This window comes from Aythya ferina (genome assembly GCF_964211825.1).
Source record: "Aythya ferina genome assembly, chromosome: 1".
NCBI classification, from domain to species: Eukaryota; Metazoa; Chordata; class Aves; order Anseriformes; family Anatidae; genus Aythya; species Aythya ferina.
Genome location: NC_140296.1, coordinates 145205769 through 145232254, shown reverse-complemented (window position 1 = coordinate 145232254; position 26486 = coordinate 145205769). Strand labels below are relative to the sequence as shown.

General features: G+C 37.9%; 1 long non-coding RNA gene across 1 annotated transcript; it reads left to right on the top strand.

The window, feature by feature from the left end:
• The first annotated feature begins 590 nt into the window (after positions 1–590).
• Positions 591–20725, top strand: LOC311430367. The gene is made up of 4 exons (XR_014688740.1): positions 591–651; positions 822–863; positions 7136–7252; positions 20596–20725. It is a non-coding gene; the product is annotated as an uncharacterized lncRNA (long non-coding RNA).
• Positions 20726–26486: the final 5761 nt, after the last annotated feature.

Sequence of the window (26486 nt, the reverse complement as noted above, 5' to 3'; positions counted from 1 at the left end):
TTCTTGGCCTAGATTTGCAGGTTATTAGGAGATCTCAGTATTTTGTCTACCTTAGGTGATCTTGATCCACTTGTTCCTTTCTTTTCTTCTTGTGAAGATTGTGGAGATGTGAACTTGTGAAGATGAAAGACCATTTATTCCTAAATACGTGTGGTTTTGTTTGTTTGTTTGTTTGTTTGTTTCCTGTGCATAAGCAATATTCCACTGCTACAGCTGCTGCACTTTCTGCTGCTGCTGCTAAAGGGAATCAGAATATTCAAACAAATATGCACTAATGTAGTTACAGCAGAGAGAGAGGGCCTCTGACTGTTGCTAGACATGAATCACATGCAGAATGAGAGCATGGATGTCCCTGCTCCTAGGCATTTACAGCCTATCCAGGCAAATGAAATCACATGAAGAAAGAAGTGTGCTAGTAACCATCTCCAGAGAGCAGACAGAGCAGAATAAAAATAAAGGGATTTGCCAAAAACAGAGATGTGAAATGGAGGAAGAGCCTGGGACTTGGTTTGGGTTCCCAAGGAGCAGCCCAGCTCCCTGCCTCGCTCTGGCTTTCTGCCCTGCTTCTCTTTGCAGTATTGTTTGAGTATATCCAGTCATAACATCATACCTCCCGGGGAGGAGCTGTTTATGTGCAGACAGAAGAATCATGTAAGTTATTTCTGGATGAACAGATAATTGGATTCTGAAGTGAATAAAGGTTGCTTATGGTTGTTGTTGTTTTTGTTTGTTTGCTTTTATTTTATGTATTTAATTTAGTCTCATCCCCACCCCCCTTTCAGTCTCTCTATCTTATTCTGTCTTTCTGTTTATTTTTTCAGGTCTGGCTTTCATATCCTTGTATTTGATTAGGATCTCCAGGGGTAAGTGTTTCTTCTTTGCAAAACACCTTCTGCTTTTTTTGGGGAAATGAGTGGAAGATAGGAAGTTAGCAAGGCAGAAACATGAGGCAACCAAGCCCCAAGGAATTACAACCAAGCTCACAAACAGGGCTCAGGCACGTGTACACCTTGCACCTTCCTGGTTTTGCTCTGCTGCTTTCAAAGTACATTTTGCACTCTCTATCTCCTGTGAAGTTATCAGGTGAAATCTGCCACCAGCTAGCCGAACACTGGTTACCTTGCAAAAGTGCTTGCAGGGTGTTGGTGCCAATTCTTTTTTCTACAGTGATAAGTGATTCCCTGTGATACAGTCTGCCTGAGCTGTAATTTTGCTCTTGCCAGAATAACTTGACACTGCTAGTAGATGGAAACAAAACCTACATGTTCACATCTGTATGCCTCCTCTCAGTGTTTGCTGCTGTTTGCTACTCCCCCTGTTCTCACTTGTCTGGCAGTGCTCCGGCCACTTGATAAGCCTTCCTGCCCTGCACCCCAGAGGCTGCACATTTCCCAGAGAAGTAATCCTGAACAGAGAGATAAGGTATGGGAGTTTGGGCAGTGGTGCCAAGCAATTTATCAACAGCACTATCCCTGCTGGAAACAAGTCATCAACAATAAGAAAGGGGCATGACAGTCCCTTCTCCAGAGCAGCCAGATAGCCCAGAGCTGAATGCTAATGGCTTCATGAAGGTCTCCTTGTCCTCTGTTTTTGCTCTGAAGCACAAGAAGAAAGATGCTTCCACAAGGAAGCACTTTCAGCAAGGCCCATAGAGGTGTTGTTACATCCCCACTAAGGGTCTACATAACCCCTTCAGCATTTTCAAACTATTGAGGGGTTTCCACCAGAACGCCAGCCAAAAAAAAAATGCCTTCATGTACCAGCAGGCAGCTGTTTCAGTCTCACTGTGTTGTGCAGTCATAGTCTCACTCTAGCTGTGGCCAAACACCTCTTTGCTGTTGTAGTACCGAGGACCACAGAACATGTGTTTGTGCACTACATCTCTGAGCCTGCATTTGAATCACAGCTGTCCAGGTTTCTGTTTTAGTCATAAAAGAAACAGAGTTTAGTTAAGATATTGTCCCTGCAAAGGGTGTGGGGGTGGAAGAACTACTCCTATCCTCTTGCTAGAAGTGCATTTCTGCAGAATTTTGCTGATGATACATTATCACTACAGGTCTTTTAATCCATGCTACTCCTCTCCCATAAATCCCACACATATATGTTAGAATCTTCCACTCCACTGCAGTGTGGGGCCCAGAGACCTTTCCTGTAAGTTCTGAGTCCTATGCTTTGGTGGATACATTGGCTTTACATAACACTTGCTACTAAATGATTTTTCTTGATTCACCAAATCTCTAATTGACTGGACTTGAGCTGTCTCAGAGACATGCACTGCATCAATGGCCAAAAACCACCTTATTGACTACAAGCCAGAACAACAGTATATATATATATATATACACATACATGTATATACATGTATATATACACATTTTATTTTTTCAGAGAGAGAAAGGTGTGTGGGACTGCAATGCTTCAAACCCTATTATCTGTGGCCAAAGAACTAAAAACAATCTCAAACATTTCAATGAAAATTTGCAGCTCATCTTGCAACTGTTTCTTCTTTAGCAGTAAGAAAAACAGTCACTTTTAACAGGGCTTATCTATCTAAATTTTTCTCTGCCTGTAACAGGGAAGAAGCTAAAAAACCTCAGTGGGATCACAGATTTAGAGTAGCTACCACATTCACAGTCCTGAGAAATGTTCTCATAACCAAGTGATGTATCACTCAAATATGTAAATAAGTTTTCCATGGGGAGCTCTCAGTCTCTGCCTCAGAGGAAGTTTTGCTTAAATAAGCACAGAACAGCTCTGTTGTTGCAACTTTATGGAGCTTATCCTTTCAGGCTGCTAGTCCCAGAAGCTGTCCAAGTCCTGGCCAGGCTCTCTGACAATCTAGCAGATGTGTTCAGCTGCAGACACTACCTTTCTAGCTCTGCCAGCACTCCTCTCCCAACTTTGTCAGAGGCTGCTGCTGCTGTGCTTTGCAAGTAATGTAAAGGTGTTAAAAGTGGTTTGTGTTTTTTTTTTCTTTTCTTTTTTCTTTTTTTTTTTTCTTTTTTTCTTTTTTTCTTTTCTCACAGAAGGACATCTGGGCTGTGCACAGTGAGTGACATTCTCAAAGAAAGTTTTCATGGGACTAAATTATAATAATTCAGTCTTTGGTTTGCTTTGAAGTTGTGCACTCACACTAGCAGTTGTGGTTCATTTTCTTACCGAAAATACAATGTGAGTTGTCCCTTAAAATGGCAGTTCTTACATGGTCCCCTTTCCTGACAGAGAACAGTGACATTGTTTTGCCATTATGTATCATAGAATTCCCACTTCTCCCTTTGGTTTTAAAACAGAGAGATTTTGGAGACCTCCTGTGCCAGCATCAAGAAATAGATTCAAATGTAGAATTCAAAATTGCACATAAATTGTTTTCAGAAGACTTTGGAGGCAGATTCAGCTCAAGAGATGCAGAGAAAACAGGACAGAAAAGTTATTCATACATGGAAGAAAAAGGAGGAGAAGGCAGCAGAGCAGCAAGAGGACATAGAAGCCAAAGAGATGGAACAGAAACTGAATCAAACCTGGGTTTAAGAAAAAAATTTACATCTCTTTATTTTAGTGTACATAAGTACCAAATCCCAAAATAGGACATTTTAATGACAATGATCACATTATTATGAAACTTGTCTTTGGGGCAAAAGGGATGAATATGTTCAGTGGCATTATTCCAGCCTTGTACTTGAGATAGCTTTTCTTCTACTCCCATTTCAAGCAAGTGCTATCACAAGCCACATTTAGGCACAAACAAAGCAACTAAGAAAATAGAAATACACATTATTTCAGGCCATGAAAACAGAACAAGATGCAGATGGCCCTCTTCGAAATCTGGCTTTCTTTCAATGTGTGTCAGCATAGCTATATATCTCTCTGAGCTACTGTGACAAGAACTGAGAATAGATGGATGACTGTTTTACTGCAGGTTTTGATAGCAATTTTGAGAGATTAGGGCTGTTTTGGAAAGACAAGTTTCAGAGTCTTCTTTCTGAAGGTGTTTGAGATTAACAAGTAACTTTAGCAACTCTGATATCTCCTTCAGAGACAATAGAGGTTGAAGGAAAATCAGTCATAAAAGAGAATTTAACTAAGTTTCTTATCCCCACGTGTGTTTAGGGAGGGCATTTTCAGAGGACTGGCAGAGCCAACTTCATAGGATGCATTTCAACAATGAGAAAGGGCTGTGATCAAAGGGAATTAATATACTCTTGAATGTGAAACATCTACACTGACATAGCATGTGGCCTCTTGCAGAAAGAAATGGAATCAGCAGCCAATAAAGCAGGCAATTTTTCTTTGATTGTTCTTATACTTTTTTTTTTTTTTTTTTCATTGAACCTTGTGTGGTTTTTGTTGGGTTGCTGGTGTCCTAGGTTTACCTTCTACTCTCAGTCATCAGTCTCCGTGTCTTGATGGCAGTCATTTCATTCAGCCAATGTGGTAAATTTTGTGGGGGTGATTTCACAGAATAATTATGACAAATGCTGTTAGTATTAATCACCGTCTTCCTGAATTAAGGCACTTGAAGTAAAGCACTGTCTGGTGAAAGGAGAAGAAGAATAATATCCATGCGATAAACTGCTAATGCTCTATCAATGTCGAGAGAGAGGAGCTGCTTAGTTCTGTAATGACTGGAGTCTCTTATTTCATTTAAGAATGTATTTCTCTTCCATCTGACATTCATGTCTGCTTATTGATATTTATATACTAGGTAAAATCATATTGTCAAATTTGCATCACGTCAGCTGAATACAGTGGTAAAAGAGGGTGTCAGATTATAAAATATGTGTTCCTTAAACACTGCTGAGAAGGGAAATATTAATGTGTCCATCAGCGGTTATTCTTTTTCACTTGTGCTCTTCATGAGTGATACAGCAACTTCCCCTGGCCTCACTCTTCAGATAATTAAATTGTGCTGTAACTCCTTATGGTGGATGACTACAGAACTATACTTCTGGGAAATCAACTGGTAGGGAAAGGCACCATCTTTTTCTAGACTTGCTGATATATTTGGGAAAATAATAATAATAATAATAATAAAATATATATAGATATGCTATCAGGTTCCTCTAGCTGACTCTGCTTGAAATATTCTAGATCCAGCCTGGTAATGGATGTGAGCTGTGCTCTAAGTCCTACTTTCTCTGACTGTCACACCTACAACAATGCTATTATAAAGCACACAGAAAATTGTGCTTTCCTTCCTGGATTTCCATAGGCCAGAAGAATGATAATTCTGTGTCCCATAAGAAGTTGGGAGAGAAGAATCAATGGCTTTTGTGTCAATGTGCAATGATTTTTCTCCAGCTGCTGCCTGGCATTGTCTTCTGATCACTCCAGTTCCCACTTGCTTCTGGGTACTGCCCCCACACAACCCACCATCAGGCCAACAGCTTCAGCTCTATTTAGACCAACAACTTAGACACACATTTTATAGCCATCAGCTTCTGGTATCAATTTTATAGAAATGCAAAATAGCTTCTTCCCCCAGCAACCATATGCTGAACTGCCAGATTATACTGATTTTATTTTTTTTTTAAAGTTGTAATTTGCAAAGTCTCATTAAAATGAGAATTAATTGTGAGTTTTGAATTAAATCACTTCTCTGGAATCAATGGTACTCTGCTAAATAAACCCCTAAAATACCTAAATGCAATTTCAGAGAAACCATTGCACTTCCCATCTGTACCTCTGTAATCAACCTTACATGTTAAAAAGAAACAGAAGTCAGGAGAGAAAATGGAGGCCATCAAAAGAAAACAGGTCAAGCAGAGGATTGGAGCTGGGGCAGAGCTGTCCCAGCCCAGCTCAGGTCTTGTGCCCCAGATGTTGCTCATGAGCTGCCTCACTCTTTCATATTTTCAGACAGCAATTTATTATGGCTTCACAAGTTGGTTTCCTGTGCTTCTGTGAGACAAGGGTATTGGAAAACGAGAATACAGGACCATGTGATTTTCTCACTGTAAACTAGAAGAATAGAGTTTGTGCTTGGACTTATATTTTTTCATGACAATTTTGCCAGTATGATGTAACATATTAAATGTAAGTATTTATACTAATGCACTTTCATAGTCCCACTTGGACCATGAAGATGAAGAATGTTTAGCAAATCTGTTAGCTGTTTATGGCTGCTATTTTTCTCTAAAGGTTATTGTAGTGATTTGTAATGTTCATTTAAATAACAACTTCCCATCTAAGACAGACTGGCACCCTGACTTCAGTGACCTCCAGTTCACAGAGCTGTGTTATATAGGCTTTGCTATATTTGCGCTTAACTTAAATACACTTACAATGTTGGAAGAGAACTGTGACACAGCTTAAAATGTTTTGGGCCCATGTTATAAAAGCTATTTCAGAAACCATACCATATATATATGCCTTCCCAATGTTTTGGTCAGTGTGCTTATAGCTACTCCAGATCTTTTTTTTAGCAAAAAAAAAAAAAAAATCATACAAAAAAATTACACCTGTAAGTACAAAATTACCTGAACTGATAACTGTAAGAAACAGGTTTCACATTGAGTTTTAATTTTTGTTGTTGTTGTTGTTGTTTGTTTGTTTTGTTTTTTGGCTGTTTGTATTTTCAGAAGAAAAAGTAGGTAGCAACTATGAACAACCCATTGTTTTTCTAACTTTGTCTTCATCCCAAATTTAGGAGCTTTTCAAGCAACTGGCCACCACAGTTCTATGTTTGGATTTAATACATTTGGTTAGGGCAGAGTCATAGCCTTAATCAAGAGTGTCTCCTGATAGTCTTCTCTTTTCAGGTTAAAAGATTTCAAAAGTTAAAATGTATTCATGTCTGAGTACTCCTTGGATGCCATTTTGTGGTAGTTTTATAAAAAGCATGACTCAGAGCATATAATTAATCCCTAAAGCATTTCAGACTTTTTCAAGTTATTCAACAAATGAGACTTCACAATAATGGTGAAATAATTTTGTTTCCAAAATGTAAGACTGAGTTCAGCTCTAACAATTCTTCTGGGTGTATAGAAATTTATTTATTTATTTGATCAGGAAAGAACACAATAAAGATGGATAAATTCCACTTTAAAACAAGGAAAAAATATGAGATATAAGAATATGTATATATATAGTTTATTATACACTTCTATAGTTAATTTTATTGTGATTTGTTAAACAGGGTGAAGAGCTGAAGATCTTACTGAAGACCTTAAACTGAACATTAATGATTTCTTAATAGACAAAGACTGTTAAAGTTCTGGGACAGTGGTCACATAATTACCTACCCTTCTTGAAGGTAACTATCCATATTGCTTTCAAAGTCTTGTTCACTGAGCATAAGAATGGCAGTGCAGTACCAGAATAAAGATTAATCTAGGTAATTTGCTGTCTGGGATAGTAGCAGATGCATAGAGATGAGCATGAGCTTATGGTTTCGTAATACATAGAGCCAAGATAACAGCTAGGTACTGCCAAGAGAGAAAGGTCCTGCTCTTTCAGCTTCTGCACCCCCAGATCCTGGATTCATAAACTTGCCTGTGCAGTTCTGATGCACACAACACACCAATTCACTCCAACTCACTGAAAGGGTAGAAAATGCACTTAAAAACAGAAGAGAAAAAAAAAAGTGCATTTGTATTTGGTGCGTTGAGCTGGTTAGCCCTATGATCAGTCAGTACCAGAGCCAGACTGAGGTGTCAGGCATCTGGGGTCAGCTGATGTGGGAGGAAAGAGCAAGGAAGGCTGGACAGGAGGAGGAATTGAAGTAAATCTCTTTCCTGAACAGAAATAGCTAATTTAGAATTTATAATCCATACTATATATATCTTTTTTATTATTATTTACTTAAACGTGCATTACTTACAAAGTATTGCACTTGATTTTCATTGGCCATTTTATTATTTGGTCACTCAATGTCATGCAGTCTTTCTGTGGCAATTCACCATACTTGGCACTGTAGGCAGCATTAGGTCTTAGTATTCAGAACCTAGGAGGACCATGACAGTAACTGCTTTCCATTGTCAAAACTGACCATATAGTTGAATGTTCTCTTTCCTACTTTTTAAGCAGTCATCAGTCTTTGAGAGAAACTTTCTATCCAGCCTGAGAGGTCTGAAGGGCTTTTGATAATGAGAGCTGTTGCCACCTTTTCTGGAAGGTGGTAGATTGACCACTTGGGCATTGATTCTGTCCATATGATGACTTGCCTGAGCAAAAGTCATGTTGATAAACATAGTTACAATGCATTCACTTCTTTGTTTATATCACTGACTCTTACAGCAGTTGGGATTTTATTTATTTATTTATTTATTTTTCTGTGAGTTTCATGCAGGGAAACTCACTTCATTCATGTTAAAGATTGGTGCCATACTGCCACCTTCCACTCCTCTAGCATTTTGTTGGTGCTATGCTATAGATCACACCTCATGGCAATTCCATAGCTGAGATGCTTTAAGCTCTTGAATAAATATCATCTGTTCCTGGTAATTTTTCATTGTTCAGTTTCTCAGTTTGTTCCGAGCCATCTATTGATTCTTTAAGCTGAGGCTATTCTTTCTAGTGAAAAATGTCTCCATTGTAGGAAATTCATGGACACTTTTAGGGCCATTAGATACTTCTTAAAATCTTTGAGGTTCTTTTATAGCTTAGCGATATGTCCAAATATAAACATTAAAAAAATAGTCATTGTGGTAGGCAAAAAACTGCTCTAAACTGGCAGCAGACAATTGCATGTATGCATACATGTGCAGGGTGAATATCCAAACATCCTGACTGCAGGAATATCTTGGAAATAGGCGAGATTTACAGCTTGAGAACTGGCACCACCTGAACCTGATGAGGTTCAACAAGTCAGAATGAAAGTTGCTGCCCCTTGGCTGGGGCAATCCCAGACATGAGTACAGACTGGGAGAAAAACTCTTTGAGAAAAGCCCTGCTGAGAAGGACTCAGCGGTTTTGATGGATGAAAAGCTTGACATGAGCCATCAGTATGTGAGCCATCAGTGTAGAAGGCCAACTGCATCCTGGGCTGCATCAAAACAGTGGACAGCAGGACAAGGGAGGTGATTGTCCCCCTCTGCTCTGCTTTTGTGAGGCCCCACCTGGAGTACTGCATGAAGGCCTGGGGCCCCCAGCACAAGAAGGGTGTGGACCTGTTAGGGCCACAAAGGTGATCAAGAGGCTGGAGTACCTCTCCTACAAAGAAAAGCTGAGATAGCTGGGGTTGTTCAGCCTAAAGAAGAGAAGGATCTGGGGTGACCTCATTGCATCTTTTCAGTACTTAAAGGTACTGAAGTACTTAAAGTACTTATAAAAAAGATGGAGAGCGATGTTTTGCTTAATCAGATAATGACAGAACAAGGGGAAATGGATTTAAACGAAAAGAGGGGATATTTAGATTAGAGGTTAGGAGGAAATTCTTCACTCAGAGAGTAAATCAGAGAGTAGTGAGGCATTGAACCCAGAGAGATTGTGGATGCCCCGCCTGGAGGTATTAAAGACCAGGTTGGATGGAGCTTTGGGCAACCTGATCTAGTGGGTGACATCCCTGTCTATGGCAGGGGTGTGGAACTCGATGATCTTTAAGGTCCCTTCTAACTTGAGCCATTCTATGATTCTATGATATAGAGACAAATGACAAGAAATGCCCAGGAACCTTAGCTAATAACACTGGAGACTGACACTGGCAAGCAGCTGCTCAGCAGGCCTGACTTGTTGCCTGACCTCCCCAGACTAGGAAGATCTGAGCAGGGAAACTAAGACCTAGGGAAGATGATGCAGGTGGGACAGCAAACGAGTATGTAAAATAACAAATTAGGGCAAAAACATGTTGGTTCTTAAATAGATCCCAGTGTCTAAATCCAAGAGTTGCTGTTTACTCTCTCATTAGTCAGATCCACTACATCTTTCTATTTATTTATTTATCTTGTATTTGCTTTACAACAGAAAACAGTAAGTTGAGGCTTCTTTTTGACCTTTATGTTCCAAGTCTTGAAGTGCACTTTCAATGTTTTGAAATATTGCTTTTAAATTAGAAATACAAGAAACCTCCTATATAAATATCCTATTTACCTGATTCCCATAACTGGATAATAAATGAAAACCTTCATTAACCCATATCTTGCCCTAAAAGTTGAAGAACTGTCAGTACTGGACAATGAATACAACTGTGAATATAATCAGAGTTGCTGTAGCAATTATTTAAGCTGAAAAAGATGTCCTAGGGTATGAATACATCTAATTGAGCTGTATTTAAATTCAGTATGTTTTATTCTGTTCCATTAACTCACAGTTTGCAAGCCAAACCTATATTTATTCTACTGCAAAATTAATCTTTAGAAAACCAGTACAGCTTTTTCCAGACCAGAACTATATAACAGACTACAGATTGAAGTTTAATACACTGACTTGTTTTTTTTTTTTGTGTTTTTGTTTGTTTGTTTTTTAACCAAGATTTCGTCTTGTGGAATGGTTAAAAAACATTATTCATGGTCTTTTTCATATGCCACATATTAGATTCCCTAGTCAATGTTTTTTTCTATTAAAAAAAAAAAAAAAAAAAAAGAAAAAGAAAAAAAAAAAAGCATCTCTGAAAATTGGGACCCTCAATGCTTTAGGTACAAAACTAGGCTACATGACATTCAACAGTGATGAACATTTTCAGCTTTTTTGCTGTCACTCAAGGTCTATTTCTTGTACTAGAACAGACGGGCAGTCTCTTGTTTTACTCTGTAATTTTTGACTCTCCTGTCCTGAAAGCAGGATAGGAGCTATTTCATTACACCTGAATTGGGTGCTGGCAGTGCTCAGTCCTTAACCCTTCTATCCAGCACATCAGTGAAGGTAGGTTCTGTTCCCTAGCCAGCCTACTTCAATGCAAGGAGTCTCATACCCCAGAAGCCTTCATTTTGAACTCAGTTCCTGGGGCTGACTGATAGGCATCTGACTTTCTTGTGGGCACACAGAGCTATAGGCAGATTCAGAACATCAGCTATTTGTTCTGATAAAGCTAAACTGATTTGTTTAAGCCAATTTGATTTGTTAGTTAATTACCAGCATTCTGTTTTTTTTTTTTTTTTTTTTTTTTTTTTCTTGGAGTTTTGTTCACACTGAGCTGCAGAAACTGCCTACTTACTCATTTATCTCTTCCAGTCAGCAACATAATGAATAGCAGCCAACATAATTGTAAAGGTATTGCAGATATTTTCAAACTTCATACCAAGCCTTATACTGAGATTTTTCAGCGGAATTCAGAAGTTGATAAGAATTGCAATCTTCAGTTTTATTGACTGAGATGACATAATACATACCTGGGAATTAAATCCAGGCTAGTGATAACATAGTGATTTTAATCGTGAGAATGCTTGATCATTGAAACAAATTATCTGTTGATTAGAATGGATTCCTTGTGAACTAAAAATGCTCAAATCAAGATTGCAGAGGTTTTTAGAAGTATGTACTTGCTTCAGTCTCAACAAAATATTTATAGGAAAGAGTGGCGGTAGAAATCAGATTATTTTATTGCAGGGTGTTGTGTGTTTTTTTTTTTTTTTTTTCTTTTGGTCTTAAAACTGAATTTTATTTCTTAGAATGGAAATGTTTACCTTCTAAATTATTTACCAGTTTACCTTTTTATCATCTTTCTTCATGTCTTTACAAGCATAATAAAAGAATAAATAAACAAAAGTTTTGTACTTTTGTATCCAGAGGGCAGAAAAAGTTCCCATTGTTCAAGCCCTACTCAACCTCCCCCTTTCTTTCACCTCGTATGAATCACTGATGAGCATAGATGTATGTTCCTCTCCTCCCTAAACACGTGCTGAGCTCAAATAGTCCATATCTCAATGTGTCATAGTTACTTCTGGAGATAACTCTTATATGCCTGAGTGCTCGAGAGAAAGGACTGGGTTTATATTGGATTGGATATTTTTGTATTTTTTTTTTTCTGCCTAGAAGGACTGGTAGGAAGGGTAGCAAATCAAACAAAATTAGTATGAACCCTACGGTGGAAAAAACTTCATCCAGAATACTGAACATCTTTGCCATAACAAAAAGATTTTCTTGCCAAAGTCCAAACAAGAGTTCTGAGATTTTTATCATGCTCAGACGGTTTTACCTCTTTGTCATTTATTTGAACCTGCGATTAGTTCAGCAATTCACTTAAGGAAATGTTAATTTCTGTTCAGTTCTTCATGAAAGGAGGGTATTTACCTCACACCACCAGCTACCACAATGGGTTAGCACCTTCACCTTTAATCTTTCCAAAGCCACTGAACCCTTGCAGTTCTGTTGAAAGCTTTGACTTCTCACAGAAAAGTGACCTTTACATGATTTACATGAACATACAGGATACTGCTTCTGCACTTGTTCTTTGATTATTATTTTTTTTTAATTTTTTCATAACATCAAATGTTGCACACTAATTTTATGTTCATAGTGGTTAACATTTTCCCTTCCAGCCAAAGTTCCTGGAAGGAAGCACACAATATGGTGAATGTCACCTTAACACTTTAGCTTGGTCCTTGATCAAGTGAAGAGGGTCTAGGTTACCACCAGAATTCTCTAAAGAGCTGTAGTTTTCTTTAACAGCAATAATTACTGTCATTTGATTGACTCTAATTAAAATTACACCTTAAAACTTTATTATTTCAAGTAAGTGTTTTTTGGTCAGAATGCAAGATTTAATCAATAGTTTCAGTGTTAAAAAGATGCAGTCTTCCTTAGCCTTTTGCCCTAGGAGACTAAAAAGAAGACATGCCCCTCTGTGCTTTCAATGGCAATGGATGTTTTTTTCTTATGTTGAATAAAAAGTGAGGAAATGCGTACTCACATTTTCTTGCAGGTAGTTTCCAACAGCCTATTTGTCTAACCAGCTGTTTTCTCAGTTCCCCCCTCATGGCTTTTGTAGCAAATATGTTATTTTGAAGATTAAGATTTTGATGAGGGAAAATAGGAAGTTCCTAAGTCATTGTTTTCCATCAGTCTGCACTGCTGTCTAGGGAGCATAAGATGTGCCTACTTGACAATATAGTGTAAAGGGTTAGAACCAACCAATTTATTTTCCACTGACAGCTGAAAACTACTACTTTCTCTCTCTTTCCTGCCTTCCTTGTCTTTGCGTCTGATTGCAAGAGTCACTGCAAACTATCTAACAGCTGTGCTGTTAATTACTTTGTTGGCTATCCCAAACTACCCCAGTAGATAACATTTTTGCTTGATTTCCCACCTCCTCTTTATGTTTCCCCTTGTCCCTCAAGTGGGAATCAACAACTTTCCCAATGCAAGAGGTGAATGTTTAAATAATAAATACATGTATATTTAATTGCAAAGGGAGGTTTGAAGTGAAAAAAAGTACACTGATCTCACAAATACTTTGGTACTTCCTCTTTTTGATTTACAGCCTGAAATAAGTCATTTCTCCACCTATGACCTCTATAAGGCATCATAGTCAGGGAGTGAGATCATGGTGTCTCCTGAAATTGTCAGCTGTATACTGATTACTGTCTTCCATCCCTTAGAAAGCCAAAATTTATAGGGCTATATGTCAATAAAGTCAAATATTACAGGCTTGTTATAGGGATGCATTTATGAATTATATACAGTATAAAAGCAGATACAAAGTAAGACTGTAGTTTTAAGAATTCCATTCACTCAAATGGATCTGATAAAATACAGAATTGTTAGGGCTTGAACTAAACAAGCCTACACTGTGTGGTTAGACCAAATACCACACTGATTTTCTCCCCAGTTCTACTACCTACACAAAAAATTTTGTGCCTGTGAGTCAATTCATTCCCCTCCAGGAAGGCCGCGGGGCTGGGGGTGGCTACCTTCTGGGAGGATGCTCACTAGAAACTGATTACAAAGCAACAAGGACACAATTCTTCAATGCTCTTCCTGCAAATTCCCCAGAAATACAGAAAGCTTTTCATCCAATTAGTAAGCACTATATCTGCACCTGGGGTTGTAGGAGCTGTCTTTGGAGGCAGAAAGGACAGCTATTTAAGTGGGATTTTGCTGAGTGTGTTTTTTTCCTGTATTCTACTACAGAGGCTGCTGAACATCTGTGTTAACACAGGTATTAGGTTTTTGCTTGAGATACCAACCCTTTCCTAAAGGTTTTGTTCTGTTCTCTAGAAGCATGTAATCTTTTAACTTAGACAATAGTTGGCAAAATAAAGCAAAGAAAACTTTAGAATTAAATTAAACTTAAATGTGAAAGAGAGGGAAGTACTACATTCATCAGTAAATAACTGAAACCAATGTCTCAGAGTGGCTTTCATCCTCTTCTGGTAAAACTCCTTCCCAAAGAAAAGAAGAAAGAAAGAAAAAAAAAGAAAAAAAAAAAAAAAGAGTACCAATGAGGAAACAAAGAGAGCCCCCTGGTATTCCCACGCCCTTGTGAAGTCAAGTTCATTTTGTAGAAAAGACAAAGGGGAAGTGAAATTATATTTCATGAGTGAGGGGGTTTCTTAAATTTAACTTTAATTGCACTGAGAAGAATAATTATAAAGATTCTGACTTCTTTATTGCTGAAATATATATGTATTGTTAAAAAGTTTAATAAAACATAGGAATAATTTGCCTGGGGGAAGTTGTGCTGTGTCCATTATCAGTGGCTTTTAATAATATATTAGACTCACATAAACCATCTGTCAATGTTGCTGTAATACAGTAGATCCTGCCTTGGGGCAGATGAACAAACTGGTTGATTTACTGAGGTCACTCCCAACCGTAATTTTCTATGATTGCACAACATCCCAAGGAAAATGCTTGCTGAGCTCATCACCCAGGTGAAGTACTTGGGGCTCTCCTACATGTCTGAAGCCTTTTTAATGTGCCTAATACAATGGGATGGTACAGAGCTGAATGCTGTTTCTGCCCTGCTAGTTGTAGTGGTTGACAAAATTTATGCAATTCTGTCCCCAGCAGCTGGCTAAGCTTAGGCTGCACTGTAGATGGTAAACCCCTGACAACTTCTTGATAGGCAGGGAAGTTGAGAAGGCAGACGTTTGGTGGGACATCCTTAGTAGCAATTTCACTGTTCTGTGGAAAAGAGCCACAAACTTGGGGGAATATATCTGTATATCCTGCTGCACTACCTATTTATTGTCTGGTATCACAGAATTGCTCAGAGACTTAATTCATATTTTTAACTTTGTGGTAGTTACCAACAGGTCCAAGAAAATCCATTTGTTTTCTGTTTAAAAACTCTGTAGTCTGTAGAATGTAAAATCATTGAAAAAAAAATAATCTTTTAAATAGTTAAAATAGAAAGTAAGTTAGATTTTCATAGGGTGTTACTTTTATCTTCTATTTTAAATTTGACTGATTTTTGAATTCCCCATACACATTGCATATGTATACTGAAAGCTTCTTAAGTGTGTGAAATGCTCTGCCTACAATTCTGAGATGAAGAATGGGTAGATGATGCTAGCAGCTGATAAAGAACATCTCACTTAAGTTTCATTTGTATTGTTTTGTGTCATTCTAACAAATTGCTTGACATTCATTACAAAATTTGTACTGACAAATTACACGATAAATTTAGTACAAATGTAGCAGTAATGAGAATTAGGCTTTCATAGTATATAAAACTTTGTGTGTCAAAAAAAAAATAAATCTGTAACTGGATGGATTCAAAGCAGAAATTTCTTCATGTGTTTCTTTCAAATGCAACATTTTACTGAAAAAAAAGTGGAGTCAAATGAAATTTAATTTAAAAAGTGTTTCACTTCTGGATTTTAAAATAAAATATAAGTTCCCATGTGCTTTAGCAATAAGTAATCTGGGCTAGAGAAAATTACTGTAATTCCCTACATTTACATAGGACTGTTCATCTGGAAGAATTGTATCCCATATTGGTTTGCATTCTATTCACTTTGCATACATACCAAAATGCTAATATAAGTTGCAGATAAAATGTTTTAAGAGTTAGCTTTATACTACTGCACAAAAGGACTAGAAAGCTAAAGAACTACCTGGAAAATAATTGTGGCTACATGAAATTTATTGATAGTATTCTGTTGTCAGTTATAATCTCCTTGTGTCCATTGCTTGAGATTAATGTTCCTTTACTCTAGCTGTTTAGCACTAGTCATTCAGGGACCCTCTGTAGTATACAGAAGGTCAGGGATACGTTTGGGAGGTGATGTACCCGATGGGCTGAGGTCAACTGCATGAAGTTCAACAAGGCCAAGTGCCGGGTCCTGCACCTGGGGCGCAATAACCCCAAGCAGAGCTACAGGCTGGGAGATGAGTGGTTGGAGAGCTGCCAGGCAGAGAAAGACCTGGGAGTGATGGTGGATAGTCGGCTGAATATGAGCCAGCAGTGTGCTCAGGTGGCCAAGAAGGCCGACGGCATCCTGGCTTGTATCAGAAACAGTGTGACCAGCAGGGCTAGGGAGGTGATCGTCCCCCTGTACTCAGCTCTCGTGAGGCCGCACCTCGAGTACTGTGTTCAGTTTTGGGCCCCTCGCTACAAGAAGGACATCGAGGTGCTTGAGCGGGTGCAGAGAAGGGCGACGAAGCTGGTGAGGGGCCTGGAGAACAAGTCCTACGAGGAGCGGCTGAGGGAGCTGGGCTTGTTCAGCCTAGAGAAATGGAGGCTCAGGGGCGACCTTATTGCTCTCTACAGATACCTTAAAGGAGGCTGTAGCGAGGTGGGGGTTGGCCTGTTCTCCCACGTGCCTGGTGACAGGACGAGGGGGAATGGGCTAAAGTTGTGCCAGGGGAGTTTTAGGTTAGATGTTAGGAAGAACTTCTTTACCGAAAGGGTTGTTCGACACTGGAACAGGCTGCCCAGCGAAGTGGTGGAGTCACCATCCCTGGAAGTCTTTAAAAGACGTTTAGACGGAGAGCTTAGGGATATGGTTTAGTGGAGATCTAAAAACCAGTCATTTGCTAGAAAAATGAGATGATTGACCTTTGAAGTCTCTGTCTTCTCTGCTTCCCTCTCACTTGCTTTTCTGTTCTTCTCTGCTTCCCTCTCACTGTGCTTTTCTATTAAGTGCACATAGAGCTTTGTGTTGGAGAGTCCATGCAAACCAGAAAAGGAAATAAGGAAGCATATTGATAGCATCTCTCAAGGCATGAAGACCATTGGAGGAACAGAGAGGACAGTCATTCTCTTTTTAAATTTAATTTTACTAGGTACTTTAAAAAAATATTGAACTTCAGATGTGAAATAGCCCATTTAAGCCAAAGTAGAATCCTGAAATGGGACTTTTGTCAACAGTGTTGCTTATGGAAGAAAACTTCCAGAGAGTGCAGTGAATTACTGCATGCACTAAAACAGATGAGATGGTAGCCTCTGGCTCCCAGAGGGGAATAACTTACAATCATTGCATGAGTCATGGAGACAGGCAGATACAAATATTCTTGTTAGCTCAAATGAAAAAAGAAGTTCTGCACTGGAGATCAGTGTTCCCATCAGGCCACCACCTTGCCACATCTTGTATACATTCCTTACTCAATGCCGATAAATAGGTCATTTGGGAACAATGCATTCCAAAGAATTAGAAAACTGTAGTAAAAGGTATGCACTGCCACACTAACTATTTTTCTAATGATTTTCAAAGATATTGCTCAAAGGTTTGGGTTTATATTTAAATATAGTAAGTCCAATTCAAAGTAGAAATTCTAAGGTAATGTGATTGCAACTTTGAAAAGGTTTGCACATCCTTTGCACATCCTTTTTTGCACAGGTGACTTAGAGAGCCCTTTAGAATAGAAGCTGGTTGCTTATTTTTTCTGTTCTCTAAAATGAAGTCTTTTGGCTTCTCAGAATGGGGGTTTATAATCCCACCAGGGGGAAGAGCAGAGAGAAAGAACAGGAAAAGACTGACAGACCTTTCTTCCATGAATTTGTCTCCTTGCTTCTGAACTCTACACATTTCTTTGACCTCTGAGATTTCAAGCCAAAGATTTCTACAGTGTAAAAGTTCTTCCTTTTGTGGTTCTTCCTCTATCTGTTGTCATTTGACTGCCTGTCCCAATCCACCCCCCACAAAAAAAAAAAAAAAGACCTTTTAAAGCCTGGGGAGATGTGTTTTTGCTAATGTTCATGCATGTTACATAGCTGTTGTTTAAAAATGGATGGATTCAACTTTTTGGACACTTGAAATGATAAGTAATGAATCATTCTGGCTGATTACCTGAGTAATCCATGAACAATTGAAATATGCATACAAAGAGGAATGATATAAAACACAATGGTACAGCCAGAGGCAGGCAAATTGGAGGAAAAAAAAAAATAAAATGAAAGGGGTTCTTTTTCCAGAGTTTTATTTCCTGGAATGTTTTGTCAGGTTATGGTCTCAAAACTGCATGGAGGTTGTCCTATGATTCCTCTTTGGGTGACATCACCTCTCTCTACAGCTGTTCAAATAGGATTTGACTGTCTGGCAGAAGTAGCCAGACACTCCTATGTCTGCTCTGCTTGCAGGTCACAAGTAGCATAGGGAAATCACTCTATGCTAAAATCAGAAACAAGTTAACAATAACAACAGTCTCAGCATGGACGGGTTGCTTTTGTTGCAAGCAGCAGTTCATGAATGTGTCAGTAGCACCCAACATCTTTCCTTTCTTCACCACTGTATCTTCTGCTGTAGAGAACAGCTTTAATATTTTATTTTATCTTATTTATTTTATTTTATTTTATTTTATTTTATTTTATTTTATTTTATTTTATTTTATTTTATTTTATTTTATTTTATTTTATTTTTTACATTTATTATTATTATCATCATCATTATTATCATTATTATCATTATTTATTTATTTATTCATTTTCTCTCCTAATGAGAGAGAAATTAATCACATCAGAATCTTTTCAAAGACATGAGATATGGTGAGTATGTTTGAGTACCCACCACAGTGTTACCAGACCTATAGATTTGTTTGAAATAAGAGTCTAGGTACAGAAACTATATAGTGAGTAACTATTTGTTACTCACGTTATGATCATCATATTCACATGCTCATATGTTAAAAAGCTTGCGTGATATTGTGGCGCTACATCCAAGACAGCTTAAGAGGTTCATAAGAAATTCATTTAAGTTTATTCTCTGTGGTTTTGTCTAACTGCTTTGCAAATATTTAAGTAAAGACATAGAAATAACTAACAAGCTACAATAGTAGCTTGAACTAAGAGGTTGTCTTTCTCTTTTCATGTTTCTCTTTCTTTGGTTGTTTACATGTTTGAAACTTAGAGATATAAAATTAGATCTCTTTCAAGAACCAGAATACTGCCCTTTTCTTCCAATCCCTTTGTTCTTTAGGGACAAAGGCACTGACTGATTGCAGATTCAGATCAAACAAAAACAAGGTACTGTAACATAACAGAAACAGCCTCTTTTACTGTGTAGTTTACTATGTAATCTCTTGAGTACCATGCAGAATATCTCAACTAGGCTGGCTTGCATTCTCACTCTTCCAGTATGCCCCATATGCCCTACAAACATTATTATGAGACTTATACCACTGATGATGAGAAATTCACCAGAAACTTGACTTCTGGAGACTAAATATTACTGAACTGATCTTTCTCTTTATAACATTTCCTATCTTTTTAAGGGATCTTGACATTTCAGACTTCTCAAAAAATGTGTGGCACCTTCTTGACTGAAATAACCAAGATTTCTGTCACTGATGATGGCAAAATGAAATAAAAATACAACAGAACCTGGATTTATGGCCACCCTGAGTGAAAACTTTCTTTGTACTATTTTCATGTGTTTTTTATGAAACATATTGAAGAAGTGACAGTCAAAAAAACATAGTAGCATTGACTGTCATTAAATTCTAAGAAAAAATATCCCCATTTCCTTATCCTGACCAATAAGTTTTAAATCTCACCAATGTTCATTTGTCTTTGTCTTTGGTGAACTGGCTATAAGGAAAAGTGGATTTTTGAGACTTATTGAGACACTTATCTCAGCCTGAGCCAGTCAGAGGTTAATGTCTCTTTGAAATACCTTCTGTCAGACATGAATTCTAATCAACCACAGATGTTTATTTTCATTCACTGAAGACTTGAAACCAAAAGCTAGAGGTGACTTTAGCTCATTCTTGCTAATCTCCTAGGTGTCCTCACTTTGCTAAATTTAATCAGTGGCTACTGGTACTGACTTTCTTTCCCTGACATCAAGAAGAAGACTGACCTACTGAATTCATCTCATCCAGCCTGATGAGGAGGCCTACAGTTCCAGGAGAGTGTAGGATGTAGATAATGACATTAATTACTTCTCAAATGATCAAACACAAATGACTCCATTGACACTGGCTTTGAGGGGGACAAAAATCCACAATGCTGGAATAGAAACAGAGTGAATGCAGCACTAGTTCAGATCCTTCCCTGCCCCTGAAGAAAAGTGGAAAAAAAAATTGTGCATGTATACAGAAAAAAATTACATTCTGGAAGTTATGGAGTTTTATTTTATCTTTTTTGAGACTAACTGGGATGCATGCATTTTTACACATGAGGTAATACGGAATGTTACAGTATAAGTGTATAGTTGGAATCAGTCTGACTGTCTGAAAAATAAATTAGAACATGATACAAAAGTCTGAGGTCCATATTCATTCATACGAGACTTACTCTCAAATAAACATGAAGATATTTTGTTTCCCTTCTCTTAGATGACTGACAACTACACAAAAAGACCACAACATTTGATGACTATGGAAGGAATAAGGGAGAGGAACAAGAGAGAGGAAAAGCTGAAACAGGCTTTGAAATATGTTTGTGTTCTAGGGGAAGCAAATTACTTCCAAAATATGGAAATGAAGACACAGGGGTAAGATCTCTCTCTTTAAGGATGTATCTTGGAGAAGATACATCTTGTATCATCTTGTATCTTGTATCTTGTACTTCTGCTTGGGAGCTGGATCTGAATCCAGCTCAGTCTCTCTCTTCTTCACCTATCCCTCCTTCTCTCCCCCCCCCCCCCCAAGATATAAAAGCAAGCCGGGTAGGGATTTGAACTATTGTTTTGTATATGATTGTTAGTGTTTGTTGGTTTTTATTTGTTTCTTTGTTTCCTTTTAAATGCAGTTTTATCTTTTTAAACAAGAACATCGAGATTATGACTTCATAGTGACAACAACTCTAAACAAAAACTTATTACACAAAATATTTGAGAAGCTTAGCAAGTCAAGACAGCTTTTGTGATCCCAGTGATTACAAACCATTATCTTCATCTTGGTTTGGTAGCTGGTTTTACCAGGACCTGGGAACAGTTTTTCTGACAAGCAGTATTCGTATCCCTTCGGCCCATGAGAAGCAGAAACAAGGTACCAATAGCTGCAGGAATAACGCTTATTGATGCATCATGTTTCTGTCAGGTCCAGATAGCTGTTGTAAGGTTTCACTTAACTTGAGTTGTTTTCTCCATGGACACTTATGTCTGTGTTCTTTTGTATAACTTCCCTGTGAATAAGAGAAAAAGACATCAACTAATTCACTTAAACTCAAAGGGGCATGACAATCAAATCATGACAATTTAACCATTAAAAATGTTTGGTTTTGTTCTTCAAGTACAAAGAGAGCTTAGGCAGACATCTAGAGCTAAGCAAAATTAATCTCAGCCTTCAGCAGGAGGTACATAAATTAATAGATGACAGACTTAACATTAATCAGATCATACGCCCCATACACCTCCAAACACGCTTGAGTGGCAAAACAGTGAAAACTACTGAATTTTTCACGTTTAAGCCAAAAAATACCCTTCTGCAGATGTAGATATAATATGGCTTGCTGCTTCTCCAGAAGAAGAATTCAGTGGTTGCTGGGTGTTAGCTGGCTGCTGTATTCTTTGCTTGTGGCAGCTAACCAAATGGAATGCACAAAACCTAACAGGCCTTTTTAGCCTGGTGTCTGGTGTATGAAATGACCCTATAAACTGTGGCTAACTCTTCTCATGCCAGGGTGAAGAAATCAATCTGGTAATTATTTTTTTATATTTTTTTCTTAGCTATTCTCATCCTCATCCTCATCTTCTCTGACCAAGATGCTGCCCTGCTAGTGTTCTCTTTCCCATAAATATACATGTCCTTTCTTAAACATAGCAATCTGAGTATTATTAGCATAGAAATGATATCAAGAAGTATATGCAAAAGCCATTTCCTTTACTCTCTCCTTGAAATTGTGATTTAACCACTTCAATAAACAGCAAAATCATTTATTGCACACATCATTACCATTGAAAAGATTAAGATACTCTGGAGATCAGAAAGAAATAAATCTCCCACACAGAGGAGCAACTTCTGCTTGCACCCATCCATCCCAAATTCCAACATGTTGCTCCTCCTTACTAAGAAATGTCTATAGCTTTCCAGAAGCTGTCTTCTGGATGGTGTCTCCCTGCTTCTGGCCAAGCAGTCCTGGAGGTTTTGAAGGATAAGCAAGGAAAGGCAATAACAGGTCATTAAAAACCCACCATCAACATACACAACTGGGAAAGTGCTCTGCCTGTAACCTGCCCAGAGATCAAGAAAATCAAGCAGTCTCTAATATGACTTCCACAACCATGGAAGAGGCTGGGAAGGGCCAATATTTCAGTACCTACTCCATTTTTTATTTCAGCTGTGCCTGTTTTATTACACAGAAGAATGTGTTATGATTTGCAACGGGTAGTGATAGTTCCTGAAGAACGTGTTGGACAGCTTCATTACACAGACAATAGATTCATTTAGCTGGTGCCTATCTTTTGTGAGACAAGTTTTAAGAGCACTCTATTGCTTCCTGTGCATTTGATGAAAATACGTTTAGACTGTTTTCTCTAAACACAAGTTTGTTTGATAGGTTCCATGTCCTAATTATAACATTTCACTGCACATAATATTGAACTCAAGAAAGAGCTATTATCCCTTGTCTGCTCAGCGCTCAGTACAGGGAGGTCATTTTCCTGATTGAGGTCTCACCATTCTATTATGATGCAAATTATTTTAGAATAATAATAGAAAAAGTATTTCTCATTGATTATGAAGTTTAAGCTACTTTGTAAGGAATATATGGTAGTTTGCATTATGTCTTATACAGTTATGCAGAGCAAAATAAGAATGGTCCCTATCTTGTGCATAATGCTATATATGAGGCATACTGTTATTCTCGAGCCTGCTGTGTCTTTGTCTGTAAGTCTACGTTGCATTACAAACACTCATTTGCTAAAATAACTTTAGGTATGTCATCCAGAGCTATGTACTTGGCAATCTCACATTACTGCTGAAAGCTCTGAGTCCATTCTGGCAATCTTTGATTTCACTTAGTGAGCTCCTCAACTTGCAGTGATGTTGGTAGCTAGTTGGCAAATGAGCTCCAGCAGTATTAACCAGAAAAAACAGGCTGCACACAAATACACTTCAGCTGTGCACATCTAACCTTCACTGGTCAAAGCCACACACTGTTGGGTAATCTCTGCTGTTTCTCACATTTTGCCTCTCTCTCTCTCTCTCTCTCTCTCTCTCTCTCTTTTTTTTTTTTTTTTTTTTTTTTTTTTTTTTTTTTTTTTTTCCCTTTTAAAGGCAGGAAAGTAGTGCAAAGAGAAGGCATTTTTCCCTGACCTCATTTGGATATCAAGGACAACTCCTATATCCTTAGAGAATAGATAAGTATGTGGGTTGAACATGCTGCTTCACACAATTTGTGTTCATGAAAACACTTGACTTGTCAAAAGTAAACACCTGCAAAAAAAAAAAAAACACTGTTTGGGCCTACTATAATTCCATTGCTCAATTGGCCTTATCAAGTGCATTTTAAGAAATTCATTTTGTCTCTCATAACTGCACACTGCTTTGTTTTTGTAATTTATATCTTAAGCTGTAGTCCCAGTGTAGTCACAAAACCTGCAGTATTTAAAAACCCAACTATTACTGTGCTAAGCTAGGGTAGAAGGCAAGTTTCAAGGCTGCTTGAATTAGCTGGTAGTTTCTTTAGACTTGGAGGTTTGAGGGTTTCTTTTTTCAGCATGTTGGTAACTTGACACCTTTTTCTATATTCAGAATGGGCTTGGAAAGTGATGAGCCACAAACAAATTGAAAGATTTGTTTCCCAGCTTAAACAGCATGATCAGATTTGTTTACTCTTGTGACTACAGTGTCTCCTATTATGGGTGTGTACACCAGAATGCTATTTGAATTTTTTATCCCAGGGTAACTAGGGAGACAATAACTGCACAATGCTTTGTTTTTGTTGTTCTGTAGCTTTAGATATGTTGGATTGATATGAAAGACAGAGAATATAATTGGATCATTCAGAATTTAAAGTTATCGTTTATCATCAAAGTGCTCATAAACACCACCAATTATGATTAAAGAGGTTTATTATTTGTGCTTCCACAGGATAGAAAAATATTTTCATAAAAATAATTCCTGGAAAATATGTATTTTCCCTGGATAATAGTTCTATACAGTTGTTTGAGTTAAAGTTTAAATGTCTTACTTATATTTCTTTACCATAATATGCTTACTCTCTGATTTCCATGGGCCTGAGGAGAACTACAACAATGGTGTAATGATTTACTTCTTATCATTTTGTTACTAGTCCACACATTCAATTTTAAGTGAAATGTTATTCCATCAGTTTTTAAGAATAAATTATTCATACTTAAGCACTTTAAATAGTGTGGCACTATACATTTAATGTGTTAAATACGACAGATACTTTTCAGTATTTCTAAGGATCTGTTGATAGTAATATTCATTTTTAAATCTTTTAATTAATCATTTTTAATTCTTTTAAATTGTCTTCTAAGAGAATTTAAATTATCTTCTAATTCTCTTCTCTTCCCAAGGTAGTGCAAGGACAACAGCACATGGTGGACAGTGAAAGCAAGTTCCCAGCAATATCAAGTCACGTGGGAAACATGATGCAGCCAGTGGTGAAGCCCTCGTGTAATTTACAGTTTCTTTGCTGTCTGGGATGAGTAGGGTATGTTGTGGGGTGTGATAACAGAGTCATTTCAGGAATACCTGCAGAGATGTAAGAAGTCTTCAAAAGATGTTTAGATGTAGGGCTTAGGGATATGGTTTAGTGGGGACTGTTAGTGTTAGGTCAGAGGTTGGACTCGATGATCTTGAGGTCTCTTCCAACCTAGAAATTCTTTGATTCTATGAAGTGACCCTGTCTGTGCTCTTTAGCCACTCAAAATGAAGTTACCTCCTCCTTCACAAAAAAGGTCTCTAATCCAATTCACTGTAAAGTCATCTGGGTTATAACTTACCCTTGCTCATGATCTACCTGCTATTACTGTGAATTGGAATGGAAGTGTGTGTGTGTGATTCTTTGCAGTGTCTTGCAATCTCCAGCCTGGTAATGTCTTAAACCATTCTGTCTAGACCCAGAAAAGCTCCATTAGTGAGACTATACTATATAAAGGAAGTCAAAAGAACCCATGTCCCAAACAACTCTGTACTTAAAAACTTCACAGTTCCTAACTTATTTCTGGCAATTCTACCTTATGTAACCAAATACCAGTTACTGGAAAACCTGTGGTAGAATTGCAAAAGCTACCAGACCTCTGAGATGAGCTTTTGCACTGGTAAGAATGAACAACATTGGCAATTAACATTTCTTCTTCCTGTTTGGGAAAAAATAACATCTCAGCATAGACAATTTTGCAAAGAACAAGCCTCCTCTGTGTCTAGGTTGGGGCAATCAAAGGTGTTTATGTGCCCTCTCTGTCCTGGCCTAGGAGGCAGATGCATCAAAACAGTGAATCCTCTTCTGCATCACTTTTCTTAGTGCTTCCTGGTTCTGTTAGATCTGGAAGATGGAGGGGAGACATGAGTACAGGTGTATTCATAGGGTCTCAAAGGTAAGAGACTTGTCCTGTGAGTGGATGTTTATGTTTTGGTATGGACAAATCTCAATTTATCATTATATTATCAACCAATTCACTGATAAATACTTTCTTGCAATCTTACCTTCAGCCTCTGCAAGAACTGAGGACAGGGCAAGAGATATCTAAGTATGATATATCATCAGCATGCCTATTACCCGGAATTTTTCTGTTAATCCCATGGAATTTGAGTAAAAGCTTTTAAGATGTTCCCAAGATCTAATAATTCTTCAGTCTCTTCTGCCATAAAGACTGAGAGACAAACCAGTAATCACAACATGAAATATTGCATGCCTTAGAAGGTTCATTTGCTTAGACTTGGTATCCTCAAATGTTAATGTAACATCATTACAAAACAAAGCCTTCTATATACCCAGGTACTGGACTGGCAGAAGAATATAGTTGGGAAATGTGACTTCCTTCTCTCTCCAGCCCTTAACTTGACAAAAGCAATCAGGACAGCTATAAGTAGCCTTCCAAGAGTAAGACAAAACAAAATGCCAGCTATACCTAAGATCTTGAAATATATGTCCTGGTTCCCAAAGATTCATCTGGCTTTAAAGTCAACTGCTACTGCTGTGACAATTGGTGAGTGACCAGCAGCCTTGGAATGTGTGGTGCTGTTAGCTCAGGACAGCGACTGAAAGTCTTGTGTCTCAAAGAAGAAATGGCTGTGGTTCTTAAGGTTAGTTT